We start from the raw sequence: 10,365 nt of genomic DNA, 5'->3' as shown, positions 1-10,365 counted from the left end.
TCTATAGCAAAAATTAGACATGACAATACTAATAATCTATTACATAACATAATCTTTCATCCATGAGGGCTTCTTCTTCTGTCTGATGGACCTGCTATCTTGGAGGCCCAATGCTCTAACATTTCCATCGGCTTGTGGAGACGCTTTGTCCTCAAAGTGGGTAGGGATATCATATTGGGTTGGGCTTGGACTGTGTGGGTTGGTGGTACTGCTATTAGGGTTACAGGAGAGAGTAAAAGGAGTGTTCTGGAGTGTTGAGTAGGAGAGGGGCTCAAGGTTAATATCCACGTGGCTAGGTAATGGTGGGTTGGTGGGATTGACATAATTAGGTGAGAAAAGGAGTGGAGCATGCTGGATTGGTGAGTGGGAGAGTGGCTCGAGGTTCTTTTCCATTTCCACATGCAACTTTTAACATGGCGGCTGGTCATTGGGTAAGAGGGGTGGTGCGGCTAGGAAATTAGGTGAAAGGGGGGCGATGTGGAAACGTTAATTTTCGTGGGCCGAGTAGGTTTGGCTATTGAATTAGGTGGGAGGGGTTGTGAGGTAACATTGATTGTTGTGGGCAGGGTTGGTGCGGCTACTGAAGTAGGTGAGAGGGAGTTTGAATTAGAGTTATTTTCAGTGGGCAGAGAGATGCGACTTGAGTTTGAGTTTGAAAAGTGTAAGGGTGGGGATCCTTTGATGAGAATCAAATAAAGGAGGCTTTTATTAATGAAGGAAGAGGACTTTCGCCTTCACATTTGAAGTTCTTCCTTCTAGTCTTCTCAAAATTAAAAGAAGACATAAAATAAAGATGAGGCTCAAGCCCAAGCCCAAGAAGGCCAAAGCCCAAGACCATCCCATGAGGGGCAAGGCCAAGCATTAGGAAATAATGGAAGGTTATTTTCTCTTTTTGTAATATCTTTGTGTTAGAAGGTGCTTATAGGGAAACATAAGAAACCTCTTTTGTAAAAGCATCTTTAGGTCTTTAGTTTAGGAAACTTAGGGGGGTGTGCGTTTAGTAGAGAGGTGTAGATGTAATAGGGAGGTGCCAAACTAAGAGAGGAAGTCACACCTTCCTCATGCTCTAGGATTGGCGCCACTTTCATGTAATTTAGGGGGGAATTTTGAATTTAATTAACTTTGCATTTCAGCACCTCTAGGCTATAAATTAAGGTGTTGCCTTTGTATTTTTCAGATTTGAATTTTGAATTAGAGAAACTATACTCAATTTTTTAGAGAGAATTGGAGAGCTTTGTGCCTTCCTCACTTAGTCTTATCTTGAGAGTTCTTTGGTTACCTCAAGTGGCGGCTTGCACACTCATCTTGGAGTCTCCATCCTCTAAGTGGCGTGATCATCCAACCATTCCTCCATCTTCATGAGCTTTCTCTTCTCCTTCCTTCCTTCTCTTGTTATGTTCATGTCTTAGCTTGATTCTTTGCTTTTTCAGTTCGGCATTTCAATTCCTTTGTGTTTTGCTTCGGTTCATTTCATTTTCTACCGTTCAACTTTGTTTCTTCTTCATTTCTAGCTTAATTGTTCGGTGCAATTATGTTCTTATGCATTTTGTTCGGTGCCTTTGCCTTTTCACTCAATTTGTTCGGTTCAATTTGACAATACATGGAACTTCCATATGAGTTTGGGTTTTGGTACTAGTCTTGGTGAGTTCTTGAACATAGAACCTTGATCCAATTCTATTTTAAAGTGCCTATCTCATATCCAACTCAAGATGATTCCTAAGAATGTCAAGAATCATTCATATTGTGCTATTGGAATCATATCATCCTTTGTATCTTCGAAGTAACGAAGCGTGGAAGACGAGGTGGATCTTCGAATTCGTTGGCAGTCGGAGTTCATACGCCACCGCGCCGATACGGTGAAGGATTTCAAACGGGTCAGAGTAGCGCAGCGCGAGCTTATGTAAAACGCGACGTTCCACGGATTGTTGTCGATACGGTTGGAGACGGAGCCAAACCCATTTGCCGACATTGAAGGACATGTCCGAGAAGTGTCAGTCAGTGTTGTCCCGCATGCGTGGGCGTGCGCACTGGAGATGCTTCTTCAATTCGTGTAAGATGACGATGTGTTGGTGTAGGAGCTCGGTCACGGTGGTCCCAGAGGTCCCGGAGCGTGGGGTATGGAGCAAATCCAAAGTGGATGGTGGTGGACGGCCGTAAAGCGTCGTGAAGGGTGATGTGCCTATGGCTGAATGATGGGATGTGTTGTACCATAGTTCCGCAAGGTGAAAGAAGCGATACCACGAGGTCAGGTGGTCACTGGTAAAACAATGAAGGTATGCTTCTAAGCCTTTGTTTATCACTTCTGTTTGGCCATCTGTCTGGGGTGGTATGATGAACTGAACTTGAGGGTTGTGCCTTGTGCTTGAAACAGGGTTTTCTAGAAGTTGCTAATGAAAATAGGGTCTCGGTTAAACACGATGGATTTGGGAATCCCATGAAGGTGGCATATTTCACTCGAGAATCGTCGCACAATACTCTGAATTGTGTAGTTGGTTGGAAGCACAAGAAAGTGGGCGTATTTGGTGAGTCGGTCACAGATGACCCAAATGACGGTGTGCCCCGCGGATGAAGGTAGGTGTGTAATAAAATCCATGGATAAGTCTTCCCACACTTGATCTAGTATTGGTAGAGGTTGTATTAACCCCTGACTTTTCTTTGGCAGGTACTTGTTGCGTTGACATGGAGAGCACTGTTGTATGAAGGTTTTAACGTCCCTCGTCCATCCTGGCCAGTAGAAGGAGGCGGCCACTCATGCCAATGTGGGTTTTAAACCTGAGTGACCTGCAGTGGGAGATTCGTGGCATTCTCGGAGGACCCGTATGCGAAAATTGTTGGCCTCTGGAAGAAAAATTTTGTTGCAAAAAAATAACATTCCTTTGCATGTGTGGAATAGGGATGGTGAAGGTTGGTTGTGAGTGTACTGTTGTATTATTTGGAGGTCGTCACCGGTGGCGAAGTAATGTTGGAGGGTTTGGAAGATGGTCGACATGGGAGAAGAGATGGACAAAAACACTGATTTGGGTGTCGATTCTTGGCGGGAAAGGGCATCAGCTATGACATTTGTTTTTCCAGGTTAGTATACTATCTTAAAATCATATCCTTGTAACTTGGCAGTCCACTTTTGTTGTTCTGGGGTTTGGATTGTTTGGGATAACAGGGTGTTAAGGCTTTTTTGGTCTGAGAAAATGGTGAAATGTGTGCCAAGTAAATCCTATCGCCACTTTTTTATTGCTTTTGTAATGGCATGCATTTCTCGGACATAAACTGATGCGGATTGGAGGCGGGGACGCATTTTTTTGCTGAAGAAATTTATGGGATGGTTGGCTTGGCCGAGGATGGCCCCTACGGCTATAACAGAGGCGTCTGTTTCCACGTCTGTTTCCACGGTGAAGGGTTGTTGGAAGTCTGGAAGGCGTAGTGTAGGAATTTTTTCCATATGTGCTTGTAATATTTGAAAGGCCTCTTGTGTCGCTGATGTCCATGTAAACTGTTTGTGTTGTAATAAATCGGTGAGCGGAGAGGCGAGAGTGGCGTAGTGGTGAACGAATTTTCTATAAAAACCCATGAGGCCGAGGAAAGCACGTAAATCCGTGAGTGAACGTAGTTGTGGCCAACTTGGGATTGCTTGAATTTTTTCTGGGTCTGGTGTGACACTTATAGATGAAATAAGGTGGCCCAAATAGCTAACTTGGGTGGTAGCGAAACTGCATTTAGATAGCTTAGCAAAGAAATGATGTTGTGCCAATAATTGCAAAATAAGCTCTAAATGAGTTAGGTGGTCCTGAAGTGCGGGACTGTAGACTAAAATATCATAAAAAAAACAAGAACAAATCGTCTGAGATAAGGCCTTAGTAGATCATTCATTGTTGCTTGAAAAGTTGATGGTGCATTTGTCAAGCCGAAAGGCATCACTAGGAATTCATAGTGGTCATCCATTGTTCTGAAAGCTATTTTGTGAGTATCTGTGGGAGTGAGGCGAATTTGGTGGTATCCAGAGTATAAGTCAATCTTAGTGAAAACAGTAGTTGAACCCAATTCATCTAGCAATTCATCAATGGTGGGAATGGGGAAGCGGTCACAGATTGTGGCTGCATTGAAGGAACTCGTTGTTGGCCTCTATGTTGGTCTGCCTGGCTTCTGTGGTTTCCATTTGTGTTTGTATGACTGAAAGACGTTCTTGGATGGTGAGGAGAATTTCCTCAAGGTCCTTAGGTTGGCGTGAAGGAGGCATGGTGGAGAGCAATGAAAGCACTAATGATAGGTTATGGCTACTGTGCCTACTAAGAAAGATGTTAACTCTGAATATTCTACTCTAGGTTTAAGAAACTTTTCTCATGTCTTTTATTTACGTTTCTCATCACCTAAATAGGAGATGATGTGGGTTGATACAAGTCATTGGGCCCTAAAACTCTATAGCCAAAATTAGACATGACAATACTAATAATCTATTACATAACATAGTCTTTCATCCATAAGGGCTTCTTCTTCTGTCGGATGGGCTTGCTGTCTTGGAGGCCCAATACTCTAACATATTGACACCTAAAAACAAAGGCTCAAATGAGCATTTTTCTTCAATTCTCTTTGAGATAGGAGGAAATTAGTCAAAAGGCATGGGTCAGGGATGAACTTGTGAGTTCTATTGATTTTGTACTTTAGTGAAAGTTAAATCAAGGGTCAGTTCTTTTTGTTTAATGATATGAAACTTCATTTGTTGTCATCCTTACTAGTGCAAAAATAACTTTAACACCAAGTACATCGTAGAAGGGATATAAAATGGGAAATAATGATAAAATTGTAATATTTAAATTATCATTTATAACGATTAAAAGGGAATTAACGTAATATACTAACAATAACACTAGTTATTAAATGTAAACAATATAAAATTTGTGTTATTTTAATTTTAAATTTTTCAGGAAAGAATTTACATCGGTTATATAATACAATTAATTTAATAATTTAGAGTTCTGATATAGGGATAACCGTGACGTGATTAGTGTCAGGTTATAACTTCCCAATTGTCCACTTAAATAATGTTTAAATTGGCTTTGTGGGATCCATGCCACATTGGAAGAATTCAAAATTTGTGTTGATTTTTGAGTTCTACAGGTTAAAGGGGCATTTGGTACAACAAGAAATTGAATTTTGCAACAGGCATGCATTTGGAGTGCTTTGAAGTGGTCTTTCCACATACAACGGGGTTCCATTTTCACAGGCGTTTGGAGTGCTCTATTGCAAGCATTTAAAGTGTGTTTTCGTAGGCATTTGAAGTCTCTTCACAAGGCATTTGGAGTGTGTTGTCCATTGCAGTCTCCCGCTCCCTCCCCTAATTCAGTTTTTGTATTTGTTTTTTAAAAGGCCCTTGGGCCCCATATCATCCACTCGACAATGTTCTTTGACAAAAATACCCTTTGCCCACCTCAGCAGACCTTGCCACGTGGGGTTGTATGTAGGCGCAATTGCAAATATGCAAATTGGGTTGTTTGTGAAACATTTTTCAATAGTTTATTTCATCTCTTCTTTCTCATTTTTTGTTTATTGTGTTGTGGTTTGTTGTTTCAGAGGTTCTTGGTGCTTGTTGTTGTTATCGTTAGTACTGGTAAAGCATGTTGGTGGAGGTTGTCAATCTGAACCTAGCTCCACTTCAAAGATGTCAATCCTTCGATATGTGAAGCACTGTGTGACTAGCAGGTCAACAAGAAGCCCTAGTTGTCAAGGCAAGGCCACTGTCTTAGGACCCTACTGTGAGTGCGTCACTACAGCTTCAAACCCCATCACGAACGGGTTGTCACAACTTTTTTTATTTTTTATGTATTTTAAAAAAATTAATATTGATATTAAAATTAGTATTTGAAAAAAAAATATTAGAATTAAAATTCATATTATACTTAAAAAACTAAGATTGAAACATAAAATTAATATTAAAGTAAAACTAGTATTGATGTTTTAGATGAAATAAAATTTTAGTTAAATTAAATTGAGTAGAATTTTTGTAATTATTCTTAAATAAATTAATATGTAAAATAGGATTGGAATTTGAAGGAATGTAAATTAGACTTAAAAATTTAGTTCAAATATGAATACAGTTTTAGGGATTCATTCAGTTACAATTCATTCAGTTGTTCGTCGTGATTCCTCATAAGTCCATGTCCCTGAATACTTTAGATTATCATTCTTCCATTTCTCATGGTAGGAAGATAGGGATAGAAGGTTCAAAGAATATACAGTATTCTCTTCATTAATAGAAGCAAATTGTTCTTTAATCTTTTGTTGAACTAACTTCTGCTCTAACTTCTGATAACCACCACGGGACAATAAGTGTAGGTTCCCATTATGTGCCTAGTTGGATTGCGCTTTCTTTCGATACCCTATCAACATTCTAAAGTTAATAATACGTTAATATAAAAACTATATCCAAATAAAACAAGTGATATTAACCTCAAATTTCTTAGTTTGTCGAGTCTATACAAATTGTTATCAAGTTTCTTGATCAAGGCCTACGTATTTTATACAAGGATTTTCTCCTTTCCTTGCACCAAATATATAAGTTGTTGTCAATTTTGATTTAAACTGAGGAAACTTGACAGCCAATGAAGATAGAACATTCGATCTTAACCTTTCCACATTGGGAATATCATAATGCGTCTACATTGTTAAAATATAATTAGTTCATAACAAATGTAATCAAACTTCAGATTGAACAAAGTAAATACAATTACATACCATAATGTCTTTCCAAACCATGTTTATCGTGTGCTCGACGATGTTATCCCAAGAAAGAGTTAAGATAGAGATCCTTTCACGATCAACTACTCTGAGATAACTGCTAAAATTCTCTGAATTTGATACTAGTGGCGACACCAGTGTTGAAATCAATGGTATTTTTTTACCACTATTTATCTTCATACAAATAGTATTTAATCTATTGGTCCTATACTAGTTTTTTAACGAGGAACTTGATCATCAGCCATGTTCATGTTGTCAAATAAATATGATATGAATTAAGAATATGAAACATAATAACAATTATATAATGTAAAAATAAACCAGAAACACATACAAATATATATTCCTTCATCAGGATAATTTTGAGTTGCATGTACAACATCGACAATATCCTTGTACTCTTTATTGCTTGTTGTTCTTATAAGTGATTCAATCTCACAAATGTCATTATTTGGTTCTTCATCTTCTAGGTCATTATGTTCTTTCTTTTTTTTCATGTAGCATAACATACCAGTTTTCATTCGTAGGGTCTTTGATATATAAAACTTGAGAAGCTTGGTATTTCATTATAAATGGTTCGTCATGATAACCTATCTTTCAAAAGTCAACCAAAGTTATTCCTGATTCATCAACTTTCACACCAGTCTTATTGTCAACCCATTTGCATTTGAAAACAAGTACACAAAACTTGGTATAATTAACCTCCCAAATGTTAAGCTCGATTAACACCCACATTTTTCTAATTGTCTTGGATTCTTGTATTTGACAATGTATTTGTGTGAAGCTAAGTATGGTAACATCTCATCAATTTTATTCAGGGTATACAAATGTATTTGCAGAACCTTTTCTCTAGATTTGCTTATGACATGTACACCTTTTGAAGATCTACATATAAATCTACGAGAGTGCCAATATTTTTCAGGAACTCCTATAAATTTTGCTTTTAACATGTACTCAGAACATAACTCAATAACTTCCTCTTATATGTATCTTTCAATAATGGAAGCTTCTAGACGACATTGACTCTTGACATATCCCTTCAAAATCTCCATGTATCATTCAACTGGATACATCCCTCGCATATAAATTGACCCACCCAATCTGATTTCAATTACAAGATGAACAACCAAATGCACCATGATATAAAAAAATGATGGAGGAAAAAACATCTCGAGTTGACACAAGATAACAATAATTTCTTCTTCAAGTTCATCCAACTTTTGAGGGTCAATCTCATTAATAAATATTGAATTGAAAACTGAACATAGTCGAGTTATTGTACGCCTAACATCTTTTGCTAAGATTTCACAAATAGCCACCAGTAGTAATTGTTACATTAGAATGTTACAATCATAAGAATTTAAGCCAATTAGTTTCAAATCATGAAATTTCAAAAGTACCTTAACACCTTTAAGACATTCACAAAAACTTGTTTTCTCCTTCTTCAACAAAATGTAACACGTGGTAGGCAAGTATGTACATTTACCAACTTCTCAAGGTGTTAATTTCTCTCATATATTCATCTCAATCAAATGCAAACGTTCATTCACACCATGCTTTATTTTTCCTTTAATGTTAAGAAGTATTCAGATTAAGTTGTCACACACATTATTTTTTTATGTGCATTACATCTATACAATATCTCACATCTAACTTACCCCAATATGGAAAATAAAAACTGATCGATCTTTTCTTCCATATTTTAGTCACAGTTTGCTTTTTCTTCATTTTTCCAAAAACCACATTAACATCTTTTACCTTTTCATAAATTTGGAGATCGAATAATGGAGGGAGAAAAATATTATTTTCTTGGTATTTGTTAAAATCTTTTTTCAATCTACGATACAGGTGATATTTGGTTAGAAATCTACAATGTCATCCTTCAATGTTTCAAGTGCTCATATGACGTGTTCTTTTCACATATTGGACAACTCTATGAGGTTTCAGACTATAAATTGACAAGTTTTTATATGCGAGGAAGTTGATAGTAAAATATAACATTTCATGCAATTGGAAAGATTCATTCTCAAATCAAACACATCAACCCCTTCATGCCACGATAATTTCAAATCTTCGATCAATGGATTAAGATAAACATCTAGGTCATTTCAAGGTTGTTTTGGAGCAAAGATCATCATAGATAACATCATGTATTTGCGGTTCATACATAAAGCATGAGGTCAGTTGTAAATCACTAACAAAATGGGTCATGAACTATGATTACTAGTTAAAGTTTTAAAAGGATTCATTCCATCAGTAACCAATCAAGTCTTAAGTTTCTTAATTCTTTTCTAAATTCGGGAAATTCTTTATCAATCTTCTTCCATTGCAAAGAATCACCTGGAGGAAGGAGTAGTGGATCACATTTTCTATTATTTGCATGTCACCCAAGGCTTTTAACGTCGTCTGTATTTGAAAACAAACGCTTAAGGCTTGTAATTATTGGAAGATACCAAATGACCTTACCAGAAAGACCTTCCTTTGTGACTTCATCATTATATTCTGTTTGACCAACTTTAACCTTATAACGTGACAAGCCACATCTGGGACCTCTTAAATCTCCAAACTCATTTTTATATAAAATACAAGAATAAGGACATGAATGTATTTTTTTTTTTATATGCCATATCCATTGGACAAAGTAGCTTTTTTGCAACGTAATTTTAATTACATAATTTGCTTATGGAGTCATGTCCTTCAGTAATTGAAGTAATTCTTCAAAGCTATTGTCAGTCCATCCTTTAATTGTCTTCCAATTCATAAACTTTAACACTGCTAATAATTGTGTGAAGTTAGTTGAACCAAGAAACAAAGGAGTCTCTACATCATTAATATATTTTATAACACCGCTTCAGTCAAAGATTATGCTTCCACATCATGAATCATGTCCTCTAATCTATCATCCATTGGAAAATCAACAAACTTTGAAGCTCTGCGCACACTTGGAAAGTGTAATAATTCACCATGCCACGTCCATGTTGTATAATTTTTAAAAAATTCATCACACAAAAGATGTCCTCTAATTTTGGAAACATTAAATATCCTTCCATTCAAATAATTCACACAAAGACACCTCATTCTTATTCCGTTATGATTACTAATGGCATTATGTTGTACAAACTGTATGAGTTCTTCCAAGCCTCTCTCGTATGCATCATCATGTTTAATACATACAAATACTATCTAATTTATTATAAAACTAAATAAAAATTGTTGTTGGGTTGAATTGCGTAGAGGTTGGAAATCGCCCCTGGGTGTGGCTAGCACGGAGATCGCCGCTGTGAGTGAGGATGAATTCGAAGATTGGAGATCGTGCTTGAGATTGAGAGGAGAAAGTTGTGCACGATTGATTTAGAGTGAGAGTGAGAAAGCTGAAGTGAGGGCGCACGAGATAAAAATGTGTTCCAAGAGGGAATTTCTCATGGACACCATTTTTAACAACAGTTTGTCAAACACTTTCGTGGATTTTATGGTAATTTTACGACTATTTACCAATAACCATTGTTATATCTCTTATTTGTCACTTTTAACGATGGTTTCTAAAACAACTGTGTTAAAAAGTTCAAATAATTATATAAATGCTATCGCCTTTTTTTTCACGACGACTTTGTGGTTTTGATATTTTATACTAGTGTGTGT

The sequence above is a fragment of the Phaseolus vulgaris genome, chromosome 11, assembly GCF_051622355.1.
Source record: "Phaseolus vulgaris cultivar YP4 chromosome 11, ASM5162235v1, whole genome shotgun sequence".
NCBI lineage: Eukaryota > Viridiplantae > Streptophyta > Magnoliopsida > Fabales > Fabaceae > Phaseolus > Phaseolus vulgaris.
Note: the sequence above shows the minus strand (reverse complement) of the source record.